This window comes from Rhinatrema bivittatum, chromosome 2, assembly GCF_901001135.1.
Source record: "Rhinatrema bivittatum chromosome 2, aRhiBiv1.1, whole genome shotgun sequence".
Taxonomy (NCBI): Eukaryota; Metazoa; Chordata; class Amphibia; order Gymnophiona; family Rhinatrematidae; genus Rhinatrema; species Rhinatrema bivittatum.
Window position 1 is genome coordinate 782,276,712 of NC_042616.1, and position 19,692 is coordinate 782,296,403.

A 19,692-nucleotide genomic window follows, 5' to 3' on the forward strand; every position below is an offset into this window, starting at 1 on the left:
ACTGTGGCAGCTGACCACACCCATGGGGGCAGTCCCGTGAGGGACCACAGTGTCAAGCTAAACTCCGGACAGACAAACACAGATTTGAATCTTTTATTAGTTCATGGAGCCACCAGAAGTGGCAGTAGTGAGTAGTGGTTGTAGAGCCCGGATGGGCGCGTCTCTCACAGAATGCTGGAACAGCAGATCCTCTGTAGAGCAGTGCTGTAATGGAAAGAGACTGATAGTTATGAGCACACAATAAGATTAGCATACAGAGTCCCAACTAGAAATAGGAGAGCTCTGAGACAGGGAGAGCAGGCCCTCGAGGAGCAAGTACCTGATTCCTTAGAGCAGAGAGACTCAGTGGCGTTGTACTCACTAGCAGTAGCAGAGATTCCACTAGACGAGAGGTCTGGCACTGGAGCAGAGAGCAGGCCCTCGAGGAGCGAATACCTGATTCCGGCAAAGAAGTACTGTGGAGAGAGATGTTTTCTGTACTCACTGATGGTGACTGTAAGTTAGTTCTTCCAAGTAGAAGGGTAGAGGTTGCAGGCAGCGACACAGGGAACATGGGCCCTCGAGGAGCGAGTACCAGTTTCCTGATAGCACCTGAAAGAAGCAGAGAGGCCCCCGAGGAGAGGGTACCCCGTTAGAGACCCCAAAGGGTAGTAAGAGTTCCAGATAGAGCTGGAGTGGCAGAGTAGTTTAGGGACGGAAAGCGAATCCCATCCGTACGAATCCTGTTGTTAACTCAACGAGCTAGCAAATACTGTAGGCAGATATACCCTGGAATTGTGATGTCAGAATAGGGGGACACCCCTGAGGTTCACGGCAACGTGAAGTTAAAGATGAGGGCAGCGTGCGCGCGCGCGCCCTAGAGGTAACTTGAAGGAGAATGGTGGGAGGCAGCACCAAAGCCGGTCCAGGGATGACGGAGAGAACTGCAAGCAGACACCGTGGCAGCCATCAGTCCAAGGTGAGCGGGAGGAGCCGCAAGTAGAGAGAGGTAGGCAATTGTGCCACTAACTATCTGGTTTAAATTATCCAGATAGATTTAACCAAATAACATACCTGTACAGCTTACTGATCTCACTATAAAAATTTGGAAATTCCCCAGAGGCCCCTATGAATTGCCCTCTCCTCTGCCTCATCACAGCCTGCCCTCCCATAGCCCCAATAGCATCAGAACCTGCCTCCCCCACCCCCACCCCAAACCCAGCCTAGGATACCTCTCCCAGCCCCTGCCCCAGCTGCAGTACAGTCACCCATGGAAATTCCCTGGAGGCTCCTATTTATTGCCCTCGCCCCATTCCAGCCCTGGCACAACCTGCCCAGCCGTAGCAGCCTGCACTTCCATCTCCAGTCCCAGCACAGCCTGCTCCCCATCCCTGCAGCCTCAGCCCCAGCATAGTCTTCCCTCACCCCCCAGAAGCCTCAGCACAGCCTTAACTCCTCCAGGCCCAGCACAGCCTACTATCTCCAGGCTGAGCCCCTCCCCCAAGCCACAGCACATCCTTTCCCCCACCAGCCTAAGCCCCCAGCTACTCTAGCCTCCAGATATCAGCTTCATTCTCTTAGGGCTAGGAGCTCTTTGCATTAGGTGTATACACGTACAGCCTCTCACCAACTGGTAGATAAATCACACATATGGAACTCAGTGCAAACGCCCCCATCTCACTGCTGGACTACTGTCTGCATCTTAATATTAATCAGTGATTTCAAATAGCTAAGGATGTTCAAACTAATCTAAAATACTTTGAATCTATTGTTTTATTGTATATTTGTCTGTCAGTGATCCTTCACAGTTAATCTACTTAAAACAACCCAATTAGACACTTTATTGATCCTTGTTTTGAATTATATTGTGTGTGTGTATGTATATATATATATATATATATATATATGTGTGTGTGTGTGTATTTATGTATTGTATCACATATATAAATCTGTTATTGAAAATGTATAGGAAGTGGTGGTTTGGCATATGCCTTCTGATCCTCTGCTGCTGGGAAAATGTAGAATCTGACACCTAAGGCTCACAGTGTCCTCTGGAGTCCTCAGCTGGGGCTGCTGGAAAAAGTATGCAAATGAGTCTTCAGGTCATCTGCTGTCAGAAAGAGTACAGGGTCTGTGAAAACTGAAACCTAGATGGCTCACAGTGTCCTTTACTGGGGCTGCTGAGGAAAATATGCAAATAAGCCTTCCAGTTTTCTGATGTTAGAGTGAAAGGGCTGTGAAAACTGAAACCTAGACAGTTCATGGTGTTCTCTAGAATCCTCTATTGGGAAAAGTATGCAAATGAGCCTGCAGATCCTCTGCTGTTAGAATGCAGGAGCTGTGAAAGCTGAAACCTAGACAACTCATGGTATCCTCTGGCACCATCTACTGGGGCTGCTGGGAAAAGTATGCAATTGAGCCCTTCGTTCTTCTGCTGCATACAGATACCATTTCCTTCTAAGCACATTTGATATATATATGGATTGTGATCTCCTAAAAGTATTTTTCAAAAGTCTTCCAGTTAGCCTTCCCTATAGAAGACTACTCATAGAAAAACAAAGGCCAAGCACACCTATGCCTAAATAGCCTTTTTAAAAAATTCAACAAAATAGCTTAATTTAATCCCAACTCCTAAACAGCTTTTTAAAAATGCAACAAAATACATCTATTTAAATTAAAACCGGGAGAATATGTTCAGCAAAAAGTTTAGTTCTGTCCCCTGTAGTAGACCACTTTTTCTGAGTATAATAACAGAAAAACTTACCCTACTTCCTTAGCAGACCTTATATAAGAAAAACAGGTAGTGGAATAAGTGGGCATGGGGTAGTGTGGATGGAATTATATGTTAGAAAACTGAAAATCTGAATTATATTTTAAATTGCATACATGTCTTGCATTCATGGATTTAAGGACTTCTCTCATGTCATTAGAACAATCTTTTAAGGGAGGCTTCTGTTATACCAGATTTTCTGACACACGGAGCTTACTTGGCAGTACTGGAGCCAAGTTGTGACCCATGGTTCTGAGTTCTTTCCTGATAGGAGAGAAAGGTAAACTTTATCAAGGCCTTTAAACGTTTTGTGGGATCTTCTGATAACTTCCAAATAAATCCTATACTGAGGATGTTGGATGCAGATGTAGAAAAACAGAAAATACTGACACAGTCCAAAATTTACATGCAATGCAAATCTTCACATACTAGGGATTTTCTTTATCAACTACTCCTCAGCAAGTAAACCCTCTTTGGAGATGGGCCCTCTCTAGGCTCTTCCCTTGTTTGGGTACCTGTTTTGTGCTTCGCAGATCTTTTAGTCCAGCAGCTGAACTGGGAACTCTTCTGACTAGCAGGCCGATACAGTACAGTGCGCTCCAACGGAGCGCACTGTTAGCCTGCTATTGGACGCGCGTTTTCCCTTACCCCTTATTCAGTAAGGGGAGGAAAACGCGCGTCCAACCCGCGGCACCTAATAGCACCCTCAACATGCAAATGCATGTTGAGGGCCCTATTAGGTATGCGTGTGGGATACAGAAAGTAAAATGTGCAGCCAAGGCGCACATTTTACTTTCAGAAATTAGCGCCGACCCAAAGCTCGGCGCTAATTTCTTCTGGAAGTTAGAGGTGTGATGTGGAGAAGGGGTAAGAGAGCCAGAAATGGTGATTGAAGGGGAAAGAATTTGAGGGAGACACACATACAAGAAGGCATTAATATTTCTGGAAAGAGTGACTTGAAAAGGGATGAATTTTGGGGGCTAGGTGGTGGGTGTGTAAGAGCCAGAAGGGGTAATTTTGGAGGGTATATGTGAGAGAGCTACAAAGGGCACTGCAGGGGAAGTGTCAGAGGAAGAGAGAGAGAGTAAGAGGGGATGGGACAGGAAAGATACTTGTGGTAGACGGAGAGTGAGTTGGAGGGACAGAGTATCACAGGGGTGGAGCATGTTACTTTGCTTGTGACTGCATTGCTGCATCACTTTTTCATCTCTCCAGTCTTATTAATGTTGCTTGGTGGGGAGCTCAGAGTCAGAGTGACCACAACCATTAACTGAGAAGCAGCAACGGGCACTGGAATAGCCAGTGGTAGCATAGGGAGGCAGAGCTCCTAGTGCAGCAACCCCAGCACTACACAGATGCTCTTGATAGCTGTACCACACTGTCTACTAGTTTACGAGGGCATCGCTGGCATCATTCTCATAGAACAGTGCAAGTGCTACACAAGGTGTGTGTTACATAACTTCACAAGAAAAGCATAAAAGAGTAAAGCAAGAGCCTAACAGAACAGACAAAAATAAATAAAGTTAGAGCTCATGAAAAATGAAAAACAATTGAAACAACTTAAAAGCACTCCAAAAATGATGAAAGGTTTGGATTTTAAAATTGAGTCTTCTTAATTACTTGAGCTTTAAGCAATTGTGAATAATGTGTTAATTGAATTTAGTTTGCAGAGCATGCTCATATCAGATAAGATGTTGACTATGTTTGTGTCAGGCGGCATATACCATTCAATCCACAGGTCAAAGAGATAATTAATCATTGGAAGCCCAATAGGAGCACTTAAAGTCCCAATTAGCTCATACAACATATAGGATGCAATTTATCATCCGGAATCTGGTATTAATAAATGAACTTAGATAAGTATCGTGATCTGCTGATTCATGGGATTTTGCAAGACGAATGCCTTGGGTTTGTTTAATACCGGATTTGGGGGGATGAACCGGAAAGGTGTTCCACTGGGCTAGTCAAGCGGAGCAGAAAATTTATAGGTTGGCCGTGGCGCCGGCTGACCAGCAGTTCAACTAAAGTTAATGCTGGAGAAAAGATAATGGTGATAGACTGCGCTCATAAGGAAGTCCATTCTCTGTGTTGTTTTATAGTGTAAGGCAATAGTTTATATCCATAAAGAAAGGACAGACTTTTAATTGTTTAAAATAAAAGGGCCCAGAGGTGCAATAACAGGCTGCTGCCTGCTATAGAGGCCATAGTCCATTTTTGTAAGCCATTATCTGACCTTTCGTTTTTTGTTTTTTTTTCCAGAGGTCTTGTAAAAAAAAAAGCATCCCCTTCCTCGCCCAGCAAGATGAGAGCTAATCTCATTAAAATATGTATGAGGCCAGGCATTGTGGGGGAATAATAGCACAAGATTATTTTCCTTCATGAGGCATCTTTAAATACTATTGCATTAAATACTATTCATTCAAGAACTGCACTCTGTTAACGGCATAGCACAAGAAATAATAAGTGCCAATCTATGTGAAGAAATGCTACACACTGTCACAACAAAGAATCTTCACATTAATAACCATATGCTTTTTTAACTCTTTAAAAGGCCATCATAATAGGCACTACCGGTGAAACACACCTTCCTTGCCTTATTTTTAATCATCAGCCAATAATATCAAAGCTTTCTTTTATTTTTTATCATTTTTCTTATATGCATTTAAAAACTTAACTTGCAAAGGTAGTGAACCAAGCCCAAGGATTCCCCAACACGGGTCCATGTTTCGAGTGTCTTCTTCAGAGGGGCTGTGTCCTAATATGAACAATTTGTCCTTTTCTCATTAGTTGTCAAACAATTGTTGTACCGTTCTCTTCAGAAAATGAAAGACAAATTGCTTATAAGTTAAGTTTTTAAATGTATATAAGAAAAATGATAAAAAAGCTTTGATAATATTGGCTGATGATTAAAAATAAGAGAAAGAAGGTGTGTTTTTCACTGGTAATGCCTATTACGACGGCCTTTCAAAGAGTTAAAAATTAAGCGTACGATTAATGTAAAGATTCTTTGTGATAGCACAATATTGTCCTCTTGAATCTTAAATCTGGCCCGTGGTGCCCTGTTTACTGAAGACTGCTTTCAAAGTCACACAATAAGAAGTGCAGAAGGAAGAGAGAAAAATTAGAGAGAAAATAAAATAGCTCTGTGTATAATATTTCTAGCCTTCTAACTTGTGGTATCCCTCTGTCCTGACTATAAAGGGAGTTCTTTCCATTGTAGAACACAACTAATCTGCAAAAAGTTGCTGAGCAAACCGATGTTGTTACAAGCACAAAGTTATGGATTGCGACTTGAGCAATCAATATTTTCCATAATAACAAAATGAAGAAATGGAACATATCATGCTACAGAGAATGAGTCTGTTTTTATTTTATTTTTTTAGCATAGTCGATGAATACATTGTTTTAGGCAATAGCTAAAAGTTTGTGATGTTATGTCAACTTGAATTATGTTGATTATTTTGGTTGCTTACATAGCTCCCGAGCTAGGACCCAATTTAATGAGTGTCCTTTAAAGAGCCTAATTTATAATCCAGTTGGCTGTAGTGTGTAGGAGGGAGAAATTAAGGAGTGGAAAAGAAATGCTATCCAAGGTAAATATAATAAAAAAAAAAAAATAAACTGCTGTGCGCAGCATAACACTCTGAAAACTAAAATCTAATTATGCCCACCAAGTTCAAACACATCCAGCAGACTCTTGCAGCAAACAGAACTCGGAAAAGTAGACTGCTGCTCTAAAATGTACTCTGGTGGAGATCTGTGAACAGTTGAGATTTATTTGGATAGAGATTCTTTTTTAGATTCTACTTTTCAGCACTTCAAAGCAGATTACGTTTAGGTACTATAGGTATTCCACTATTCCGAGAGGGCTTGCAATCTAATTTTATATCACAGGAAATAGAGGACAAAGTGACTTGCCCAGGGTTGCAACAAGCAACAGTGGGATTTGAACCCTGGTTTATAACCCACTGTACTAACCACTAGGCTAATTATCCTGCCAAGAATTAAAGAAACCGAAAATGGCCAGGTCTTGTGGTTAATTCTGCATCATGGCACACAATACCTGGGCTTGGGTCTCTTATCCCTTGAACGGAGAAATTAGCATCCATAAACTACAAGAGATTGCAGAAAGAGGAGAACAGGTGACATTATCTGGAAAAGCTAAGAGAAGCTGGGAAAGTAGCCAGGAATGCAAAGATGCAAATGGAAGAAAAAAATATCAAATATGGTAAAACAGGGGGAGAAGACTTTTTTTTTTTTTTAGATATGTTAGGACAAAATTCAAAAGTGGCACTGTTAGACTCAGAGGTGAAGGAAAGGAATATGAGGAGGCTGACAAGGAAAAAGCAGAAATGCTCTACAAAAAGTTTGGTTCCATGATCACTCTGAAAGGACCAGGAGCAGGACCACATAAAATGAACACAAATAGGATTGGAAGTGAGGTAAACCTCAACCCATTTTCAGAAAAATATGTTCCTGTGGAGTGTGACATAGCCAAGCTAACCATAGCTTTCCCAGAGGACAGACACACTCTGGTTCTTACATAAAACTTTATTTTTCGCAAGCAGCTGGTTCACCCATTTTTCCTAAATAACTAAGAAGTTGAGGACATTCTAGATCAGGGGTGAGCCGAGCTGCCTGGTTTGACCCCTACACATTTGCTTATCTCTCTCATAGAGATATATCCTGGATTCTCTAGCACTGGCTGGTTCTTGCTAGCCAGTGTCAGACACACACAGGATCAATCACAAACAGATTTTTAGATTGCATACATACACATTGACACATACACATTGACACCCACAAACACACATACTCGTTCTCAGACAAAAAAAACCACCCACATACAGTGTGTGTGTATGCATGTATGTATGTCAGAGAGAAAGATAAACCATCAATCATATTAGTAAAACTATACTCCTAAAACGAATAAGAACTTAAGAACATGTCATACTGGGTCAGACCAAGGGTCCATCAAGCCCAGCATCTTGTTTCCAACAGTGGCCAATCCAGGCCATAAGAACCTGGCATGTACCCAAACACTAAGGCAGAGCTTTCCAAACTGTGTGTCGGGACACGTTAGTGTGTCGCCTGCAGTGTGCAGGTGTGTCGCGCAAGCCTGGTCAACTCTGATGCGAGTTTGGGCTTTTTTTTTTTCTAGAGATTCACTTTTTTTTTTCAGTTTATGGGTTGCTTATTATTGGGTGATTTTTGCTGTCAATCGCGTTTTTTTGGGGGGCTTGGTGGGTGGAACGAGCCCAGCCATCCTTGCATTGGCTGCTGCTGCCGATGAGGCCTGGCCATGAGGAGTACTGACTGCAAGCAGCAGTGTCTGGTGATCATGGAAGGGAGTGAAGCACTTAACTGGCAACAATCAAAAAGATGAGGTACATGAGTGTGGGGGCCAGACATGTGCTGGGGAGAGAGAGATGAGTGAGTGGGGGGCAAACGTGCTGGGGGGACAGACATGTGCTTGAGGGGGAGAGATATGAGTGTGTGGGGGGCCAGACATGTGCTGGGGGGAGGAGAGAGATGAGTGTGTGGGGGATAGACAATTTGTTTTATTATTGTTTCTCATAAATTATAACAATAACATGAATCTTGGAATATATATTTTTAATATAAATTTAAGGTTTTCATGAGATAGGTTGTGTCGTGAAACATTTTATTTATGTATATATTTAAGGAAACATACATAAATTGTCGAAATATGTTTCGTTCGTTTAACCTTTAACCTCTGGTTTACTAGTAGACTGAATTACCGTGTCGTGAAATTATGTTTGTCTAAAAAGTGTGTCACCAACATGAAAAGTTTGGAAAGCTCTGCACTAAGGGGTACATTAAAAAAAAAAAGTGCGAGCGCGTACTTTTGTTCGCGCACCAGGCGCAAACAAAAGTATGCCGGATTTCAATAGATACGCTCGTAGCCGCGCGTATCTTTTAAAATCTGGGTCGGTGTGCGCAAGGGGGTGCACATTTGTGCACGCTGCCCGTTCCCTCCGAGGCCGCTCAGAAATCGGAGCGGCCTTGGAGGGAACTTTCCTTCCGCCTCCCCCCAGCCCTATCTACTCCCCCTACCTTTATCGCAAAAGTTACGCCTGTCCGAAGCAGGCGTAACTTGCGCGCACCGGTGGCCCGCTCGCGCTCCATCACCCGACCCGGGGGCTGGTCCGGAGGCCTCGGCCACGCCCCCAGGCTGGCACCACACCCCCTGGAATGCCCTGAATGTCACACCACCCCCGACATGCCCCCGACACGCCCTCTAGCAAAGCCCCGGGACTTAAGGGTTAAGCACATAACTTATACACGTAACCCTTTTAAATTCCGCTCCTAAGTCTATCCCATGCTACCAATGCCAGTAACAGCAGAGATTATAAACAACGTATGAGCATTTCATCACTCGAAGTGGTTTTAAAATATAATCCACAAATAAGTGAATTCACCAGATTCCCATGGGGCCGGATTTTAAAAGCCCTGTGTGCCAACAAAGGTAGGGGGGGGGGGGGGTAGATAGGGCCGGGGGGCTGGGTTAGGTAGGGGAAGGGAGGGGAAGGTGCGGGGGGGTGGAAAGAAAGTTCCCTCCGAGGCCGCTATGATTTCGGAGTGGCCTAGGAGGGAACAGGCAGCGGGCGCTGGGCTTGGCACGCGCAAGTTGCACAAATGTGCACCCCTTGCGCGCGCCGACCCCAGATTTTATAAGATACGCGTGGCTACACGCGTATCTACCATAAAGTGTTCAGTTTTTCAATTTAGGTATAGTTATAGACATGGTGGCGTTCTCTGATTTAGCACAGCGCAATGCCCTCCACCTAATCAGAATCACTTGTTAAAACAGTCTCAAATCTTCTAAAACCTGTGTTTGAAAGAGAGGTAAGGATAAAATGATTAAGTAAACTTTTCTTCCTTTTAACAAAACAAAGTTAAAAAATTGTATTTCTTTAATGCAGCTCAACAATGAAATCACAAACATTCTTATATTCTTAACAATGTATTTTTCCAGTATTATCTAGGATATGATGGTGGTTATACCACAGAACAACTAAAGATTTTATATGATAAGTAAAACATTTTGCTCTGCACTTCTCTTTCCAACCTTTTTACTGTTCTGGTTTCTACTTTAATTCAAGAATTCATACTTTGTGTTTACTTTTTCTGACTTTCAGCTTCCAGTATCCAATGTTTCCAAAACCTTTGTAACCTGGAACCCCTTTCTGGAAAGTGCCAAATTATTTCCCTTCCCTTTCTTCTTGTTTACTGTTCTTTCCATTATGTATTTTTCTCTTTCTCTTTATATTTGTCTGTCTTTGTCTGTTGTAGGCCTTTTTTCCTTCTTCTAAGTGTGTATGCACAAATCTGTTCTGCTGATATGTTGATCTAGTTACCAGCATTCGCCGTGGAAGCTCCTATTTCTCTCCAGTCCTGACATCATCTTCTTCTCATCCTTGAATCTTCTCCCGACTAACCTATATGTAAAATTATATCAGTAAAAGAATCAAACTCCCTTTATTGTATCTCTTCCACAAGCAAATTAGTGTATAGAGTTAGCTATGTGTTATGTCTACGATGGCTTGTTGGAAACTGTTTACTAGCTAAATAAAAATAAAATTAACATAAACATGCCCTATGTGTTACGTTTGGTGGCTTGCAGGGTGCCCCTATGGACCACCTCACTCACCTCACCATGCTGCTAGCTTCTCTTTGTGACTGAACACTACCAGCACCGCCCTGAGGTACGCGCAGATAGCACGCATTGTGTCGTAAAGGGTCCACAGCAGGAAAAGCCCTGCGGTGCCCTCTGATGATGTCAGCAGTAGAGATGTGAATCGTGTCCTCGATCGTCTTAACGATCGATTTCGGCTGGGAGGGGGAGGGAATCGTATCGTCACCGTTTGGGTGTTTAGAGTATCGTGAAAATTGTTAAAATCGTGAACCGGCACACTAAAACCCCCTAAAACCCACCCCCGACCCTTTAAATTAAATCCCTCACCCTCCCGAACCCCCCCCCCAAATGCCTTAAATTACCTGGGGGTCCAGCGGCGGTCCATAGCTAAATCGGGGGAAGGGGGAGGGCAGGAAAACCGGCACACTAAAACACCCTAAAACCCACCCCCGACCCTTTAAATTAAATCCCCCACCCTCCCGAACCCCCCCCCCCCCAAATGCCTTAAATTACCTGGGGGTCCAGCGGCGGTCCGTAGCTAAATCGGGGGAAGGGGGGGCAGGAAAACCGGCACACTAAAACACCCTAAAACCCACCCCCGACCCTTTAAATTAAATCCCCCACCCTCCCGAACCCCCCCCCAAATGCCTTAAATTACCTGGGGGTCCAGCGGCGGTCCGGAACGGTCTCCTGCAATTGAATCGTGTTGTCTTCAGCCGGCGCCATTCTGCGCCGCCATTTTGCAAAATGGCGGCACAAAATGGCGGCGGCCATAGACCAACACGATTCGACTGCAGGAGGTCGTTCCGGACCCCCGCTGGACTTTTGGCAAGTCTTGTAGGGGTCAGGAGGCCCCCCCCAAGCTGGCCAAAAGTCCCTGGGGGTCCAGCGGGGGTCCGGGAGCAATTTCCTGCCGCGAATCGTTTTCCGTACGGAAAATGGCGCCGGCAGGAGATCGACTGCAGGAGGTCGTTCAGCGGGGGTTCCAGCCTTGCTTTTGCCTTGCCTTATGCTTGTCCTGTCTGTCCAGTCTTGCCAGGCTCTTGTCTTGCCTGTGTCCTCTCTCATTCAGTCCTGCCTCCCCTTGTCTCTTCTTGGCCTGACCTTCCGGATTCTTATTTCTGCATTGGACCTTGACCTCTCTTGCTTGCCAGCCACGAGAACCCAAGGGATCAACCTGCAGAGTAGGCGGCTTGTATAGGTGAAGCTCCAGCTTATCCCAGCAGAGGGCGCATTTGTCAGCTGTTGGCATGGGTCTAACAGGTTTACCCGCTAAGCACAAATGAACAGATACCGTGTCCATTACAATATGCTAACAAAGGAAGAAGGGTTCTATCTATACTCATGTATTTCCTAATCACAAGCATATGTTCTCATTATTTTTTACTGCAGTCAATGTTGCTCTATGCTTTTCTGGAGAAATGTGTTGCTGTTTCGATGTAAATGTATTCTTTTTTTTTAGTTCTAGACATGCTTACTATCTGGCTATAGCCATGTCTCTGAGGCAGAATCAGTCGCTTTATATAGACGTGGCAGCTTCGCACAAAATTTCTTCCTAAAGACACTTTTGTACTTCAGCTCTGTTCTGCCTTGATCTCTGACTCAGCGCTGTCTGTGACTGAAGTTCAGGGGAAGATTTCAATTTAATTGCTTCATGTTAATGGCGCATCACAGGAGAGTTATCTACCAGTCCTGTCAGCATGAGATCATTTTCACTGTTGTTTCTTTACAGACTGCCAGAGTTCTGTTTATTCTGTTTATTCTTTTAATTTCAAGTACTCCCTCTTCCCCACAGCGCTCATTCAATCATTCTACTGTGTTACACAGCCCCCAGTACTGCAGCATTACTTATTCTTACCTGGACAGCTAAAACTCACTCACCCTCTCTCATTCATACACCAGTATGGTATTCCCTTTGCTCTTTCTTTGAAATTAAGTGTTTTACTGTTTCCACTAGGCCTCGGAGCTGAACTTAGATGAAGCTCCTCTTCTCTGTTATTTTTCCATCTTCCCTCTCTCTTCTTTCTAAAACTTTTCCTGACAAGCAGAATCCCTTCTCTAATGACCTCATACCCTGTAGATAATTCCTAATCCTGGTGACTACCTCCTAGACCTTTCTACATCTGTTTCCCTCTACAGTCTGTCTCTGATGTGGACAGTGTTGGCAGTCGGAGTTCCCAGAACTCAATTTATTAATCTAAAATGATTCGTGCTTTGACTGGCTCTCATTTCACTCCGCCAGCCTTTTCACTGCTTGCCGGTGGAGCCATTTCCACGTTTCTCAGGCAACATCTTCAGAATTTTGGCTAATCTGGGTTGCTGGACCTAGTTTTCCTGGGGGAAAACTTGGACTGGACTACCTAGAACTAACTGGACTGGAGTTAACATTTGAAAACAAAAATTAATTTTAACTTCCAAAAACATTCATGGTACGTTTCTCAGATGATCACCTAATAGAAGTTGACATCTGGCAGTTCTTAAAATTAAATTGACTTTTTAATAACCTTAAAACTGCTTGTTTAGTGCTTTATTTTAAAATTCAAATCATTCTCAATCCAAGCAAGCATGTGATGAGGCTCTTCAGCCAATTTCCTGACACCCTCCATCTCTTAATTAATTTGTTTGTCAGTTTTCTATTTATTTTAAAGCCTAAAAATGTTCTCTAGAAAACAGGTCATTTTTCTCCTAAAAATCAATTAAGCTACCCTGGAGGCTTTTTACAGGTCCTGGAGGCGTGCTCACCTACACCCCAGATTGATTTTTCTCAAATTTGGGTGCTTTGGGGTGTTTTTATGCAAAATTGGGTCAGGGCCACTGGGATTCACCCAGAGATTCCAAACTTTCATGGTAACTCCTTCAGGCCTCTCGCACCTCGGATTGGGCATTTTTAAAATGTAATTTAAATGATGTTTACTTTTCTTTATTTTTAAACTTTTATTTTGCTGCCAGCTCTGTTGAAGTCCCGGAAGTGATGTTGGTGTGATGTCACTGCCGGACGGGGCTTGCATTCACTTTCGGCACCGGGAGCTTCCCCTAGGCTCCCAGTGCTGCAGCCAGTAATTTTTTATTCAAACTGTGGCGGGACAGGTTTCTCTGTGGATGCGCACAAAACAGCCCCACATGCTGGGTGACGTCACCGACGGTGCTGAAAGCAGATCAATCCACTCTTCTATAGCTCAAAGAATCTAGAAGAAAACTTCAGAGCATGCGCAGCAGAGCTAGTATGTAGTTACCGCTCAAATCACCCCAGTCAACGTTTTCCACTAAGGAGTGCGGATGAAAAAAATCCATCGTTCTTCTATGGTTTCCATGATTTGTTATTTTGGAGATTAAAAAAAAAAAAGAAAGAATTATCAACAGATGGAGGCTAAAGGTAAGATACCTTTTAAATTATGCCAGAGTTGCCTGAAAAGAATGAGCTCCTTGGATTTATACAAGGTCTGTATAAGATGCTTGGGGCCTGACCATGATCCCACCAATTTCAGACTCTTTGGTAGAATGTGACCTAGAGACTTAAAATATAGGTTCTACTATATATGTGTAGGGGAGATACTTATTCTCCCCTAGCTCTATAATGGAGGTAGAGGAGAATAAGTATCTCCCAGTTAAAAGAAGGATATACCTCCAGAGCAACCTAGCCCTAAAGTGAGAAAAGGATAGAGACATAAGAAATTGCCATGCTGGGTCAGACCAAAGGTCCATCAAGCCCAGCATACTGTTTTCAACAGAGGCCAAAACCAGGCCACAAGAACCTGGCAATTACCCAAACACTAAGAAGATCCCATGCTACTGATGCAATTAATAGCAGTGGCTATTCCCTAAGTAAACTTGATTAATAGCCATTAATGGACTTCTCCTCAAAGAACTTATCCAAACCTTTTTTGAACCCAGCTATACTAACTGCACTAACCACATCCTCTGGCAACAAATTCCAGAGCTTTATTGTGCGTTGAGTGAAAAAGAATTTTCTCCGATTAGTCTTAAATGTGCTACTTGCTTACTTCAAGGAATGCCCCCTAGTCCTTCTATTATTTGAAAGTGTAAATAACCGATTCACATCTACTCGTTTAAGACCTCTCATGATCTTAAAGACCTCTATCATATCCCCCCTCAGCCGTCTCTTCTCCAAGCTGAACACCCCTAACCTCTTCAGCCTTTCCTTCAGCCTTTCCTCATAGGGGAGCTGTTCCATCCCCTTTATCATTTTGGTTGCCCTCCTCTGTACCTTCTCCATCGCAACTATATCTTTTTTGAGATGCGGCGACCAGAATTGTACACAGTATTCAAGGTGCGGTTTCACCATGGAGCGATATAGAGGGATTATGACATTTTCCATTTTATTAAACATTCCCTTCCTAATAATTCCTAACATTCTACCAAACATTCCCTGCCATCAGTAAAACAATCATCGACTGTGCATTCATCTAGAGAGTGATAACTACAGACCAGCTTAATGTCAAACTTACCACCTAGATCAGGTGTTATTCCATATAGGACACTGTCAGCTTCATCATCTGACGAAGAAGATGGAAAGTGGGAGACTCTATCTAATGGCTACGTTTTAAACATAGACTCTGAACGCCTCCAGATGTGAGCTGTGATACTAAATGGTCACCAACACCATGACACAAGGAGTCTAGGGCATCCTCACCCCAGAGTGGTAGACCAAAATCATCGTGCCATAGATCGCAAGTGCCATCGCTACCTGATCAAGAATCAGCATCATTGCCGTGCCATACTGATCGTGTGCCATTGCCGGAACAGGAACCATGCCATAAACACCAGGCATCCTCATTGTGCTGTAAATACTGAACATTATCACCACACTATAGAGAACCAGCTTCATCTCTGCGCCATAGTCATTCAGCGCTGTCACCATGCCCTAAACATAGAGTGCGTTTACCGCACAAGGAAAAATCAAAGAGCCATTCAAAAAAAACAGTATGATTTAACTCATAGGAAACATACAGCTAGACATAATACAAACAAGATTCCACCTCAGGGAGAAGAGGAAGTTTCCTGTGATAGCTCAGTGCAGTTAGTGTCAGTACACCAAGTGGCAGGTCACTCAGTAGAATTCATACATCACTCAGACGCAGAATGTTTCGACCACTGGGTCAGGATCCACCATGATTTCAGTGGTAGGAATCCATAATAGTCCCAAGAGACCAAAAAAGAGAAGGGCTAACTTCCCTTCCCCAACCAGAGAACCACAAGGAGAGGAGAAGATTTCTTTATAAGACAGTTTTCCTTTCCCTAAGGAATTTGTACAGCAATTGTGGCATCAGTGTTTACAGAAACATTTTAAGGACAAAGATGTCATGAAGCCAAGAAAAGATCATCCTCTAACACCAGAACCAAAAGTAATAGCCAAAAATAATCCACCTAAAGAAGACAAGAGGATCCCGTAGATATGGACCCTCACAATAACGATGAGGACAATATTTCATACTCGGACATTGACATCCTACCTGAGGGATCTCCTTTGGACAAACCAGATTTTCCACCCCCTGATACTTCTTATCCCATATTTGTAGACAAAATGGTAATAAAGGTCTCTTTTCCTGCACAACCTACTGAACCTTCACAAGATGTCTTACTAGGACTCTTAAAGTGCTTACAGCCAAAATTGAAAACAAAGGCAGTACCTATTCACAGGACACTGGAGAATATGCACACAAAGATGTGGGCCACACCATATACATTTCCAGTTGTAGCAAAAGCAGCAGACTTGAAGGATAGGGTCCAAGACAGCCCTGGATTTCAGAAGAGCCAAATACCATATAATTCAGTGATTGTTGAATCTGCTGTAAAGAAGAACAAAAAATCTATAGTATTCACTGCTGTACCACCCACATGGGATACGAGGTTAATGGACAATATAGAAAATAATGCATTCCAATTGTTATGATTTGTGGGTATGTGAGTTGTTGCCACCTGTGGGGAGGAATCCCACAGGTCTGCACCTGAGGTTAGGCACAGCAGGGAGCTCTGGGTGAAGCTATGGAGAGGTCCCGAGGAGCCAGGAGAGTACCCCAGTAGGGAGGTAGGCTGGAAGCAATACCTGGGCTGAGACCCTGAAGGGGAAGGTACTAGACAGACCGCAGAGTGGGAGGCATTAGACTGGCAGTGCAGGAAGTACTCTGGAGAGGCAGCCCCGAGGGGTGGAGCTGCACAGCATAGAGGGTGTTGATGTAATGACATAGGCCAACCCGCGGAGCAGGGAAGCCTGAGCCAGGTCTCTACTGTTGACATATGCACAGTCCCGGAGAACGGCGGAGTACCGGCAGTTTCAATATAGCAAGTAGAAGCGACCCCGAGGAGTGGGGAAGTGCTGACAGTCACAGAGAAGCACGAGAGCACTACCCTGAGGAGCAGGGAAGCTCTGACAGTCTCTTGAGTAACACGTAGGTGTGGCTCTGAGGAGCAGGGAGGTGCAGACAGTCTAGTACAGAACACAGGCACAACCACGAGGAGTGGGGAAGCCCTAAAGTAGAATTCACGGATTGCAGGGATGTTTCAGGAATAGTCCCGAGGAGCAGGAGGCCTTGCAGAATAGGACCCAGGAGGTGCAGAGCCAGCCCGAGGAGTGGGGTAGGCCAGGAGAACAAGTCCCCGTAGGAGCACACACTGGCCCCTGAGACAGGGTCCAAGTCCAAGAGCCCGATAGCATAGCCACAGGAACACGAAGGCAGGAATTGTAGAGACGAACGGAAATTGTTGCCAAGTCAGCTAGCTGGGGGCGAAGGTGGAGGTTAAATACACAGGTCCGATGACATCATCAACCAGGGGTGCCCCTGAGGTTCCCACCAAAGAGGCTTCAAAGGAAGGGCCGGTGACGAGCGCGCATGCCTAGGAAGGCCCGAAGTCGACGTGGGTGGCGGCGGCATCCAGGCCGCCATGAGGCGTCCCGGGGATCACGGAGGTGGAGACTGGCCCATGCCGCGAGCAGACCTGGGGAGGGCAGGAGTGCGGTGCAGGAAGTAAGTATACGTGGTCACAGCCATCTGTGACCAACAGGCATAACACCAATCTTCTATGCTAACAGCAAGAATAGCAGGACATCAATTACAAATGGTGCAATACTTATTTAATATCATGCAAGATATAAAAAATGATTTTCAACATTTATTAAAAGAGACCAGACAAATATTTCTTAATCACATTGGATTACTAGAAGAAGCCACGGGGCATTTGACGAGATCAGCCTATGACACTTCAATTCAGCAGCTAGAACTTCAGCAACATCAATTGCAGCGAGAAGAATTGCTTGGCTGAAATCATCAAGCATTTGTGAAGATTTATTTGACAGAATTGCTAATGCCCCTTGTTTAGGAGACAATTTGTTTGGCCAGAAGGTTTAGGAGGTGGTAATAAGGATGAAAGAAAATTGTACAGAGTTGCAATCCATCGCAACACCATCCTTTGACCCATTCCAGATGAGAAAACAGGGTTCATCATTTAGGGGAAATGCCTTTAATTTTTATCAAAGGAAGAAATACCCATACTCACAGAACTACAGACAGAGGACTTATCCTCAAGCACACTTCCAACATTCACAGATGTCCTTCTCATCTAGAGGTAGAGGAAGAGGAAGATCCACACCAAAGTCAATATCACATAATGTGGGAAGGATATCACAGTCCTTTTGACAACCTGAATCCACAGATTCCAGTAGGGGGCAGGAAAACATTTTTCTTGAAAAAATGCAGGGCGATTACACAAGATTCTTGGGTACTATTTATTGTAAAGGAAGGATATTTTCTAAATTTTCACAGTTTGTGGAAAATGAACCAAGCATCAAAAATGAGCTTGTCTCAACATCATGCTCAACTGTTAAGGGCAGAGATTGAAGATGTTCTCAAAAAGAAAGCAATACAATCAGTTCCCCTCACAGATCAACATTGGGGATTATACTCCTGATACTTTCTAATTCCAAAGAAAACAGGAGAAATGTGCCCTATATTAGACTTTCGGGCTCTCATCAAATATGTTCTGACAGAAAAATTAAAAATTAATTCTTTAGGAACAATACTCCCTTTCCCACAACAAGGGGATTGGAAATAAAATAAATTTAAAAAAAACAAAAGCAAAAAAAAATCTTCTTTGGATCTAAAGGATACTTCTCTACACATCCCTATAAGGAAGAATCACAGAAAATGTTTGCGCTTCCAGTTCTAAAAGTGTTTATTCCAGTACAGAGTACTTCCTTTCAGTCTTTCCACTGAGCCAAATATTTTCACAAAATGTCTAGTGGTAGTCGTGGCATTTTTGAGAAGGCAAGGCATATCTCTTTTTCCCTTATCTCGATTGTATGATGGTGCTACATCAGATCTGTCTTGTGTAAATCACTCTTTTGCAATCCATAGGTTTGCTGTTAAATTGGGAAAAATCATCACTAGTCTTGTCTCACCTGTTAGAATTTATAGGCGCAATTCTGCACACCAGATCACAAAGAGCATTTCTACTGGCAAACTGGATAGAATCATTGCACACAGCAGTAAAATTACATAAGAACATAAGAAAATGCCATAATGGGTCAGACCAAGGGTCCATCAAGCCCAGCATCCTGTTTCCAACAGTGGCCAATCCAGGCCATAAGAACCTGGCAAGTACCCAAAAACTAAGTCTATTCCATGTAACCATTGCTAATGGCAGTGGCTATTCTCTAAGGGGCGGATTTTAAAAGGAGCGCGAATAGCCTACTTTTGTTTGCGCTCCAGGCGCAAACAAAAGTACGCTGGATTTTAGTAGATACGCGCAGAGCCGCGCGTATCTGCTAAAAACCTGGATCGGCGCGCGCAAGGCTATGGATTTTGTATAGCCGGCGCGCGCCAAGCCGCGCAGCCTACCCCCGTTCCCTCCAAGGCCGCTCCGAAATCGGAGCGGCCTCGGAGGGAACTTTCCTTTGCCCTCCCCTCACCTTCCCCTCCCTTCCCCTACCTAACCCACCCGCCCGGCCCTGTCTAAACCCCCCCTTACCTTTGTCGGGGGATTTACGCCTCCCAGAGGGAGGCGTAAATCCCCGCGCACCAGCGGGCCTCTTGTGCGCCGGGCCGCGACCTGGGGGCGGGTATGGAGGGCGCGGCCACGCCCCCGGACCGCCCCGGGCCATAGCCACGCCCCCGTGCCCGCCCCCAAAACGCTGCCGACACGCCCCCGAAACGCCGCGACGACCGGGCCTGCCCCCGACACGCCCCTGACATGCCCCCCTTGGAGAACCCCGGGACTTACGCGAGTCCCGGGGCTCTGCGCGCGCCGGTTGGCCTATGTAAAATAGGCT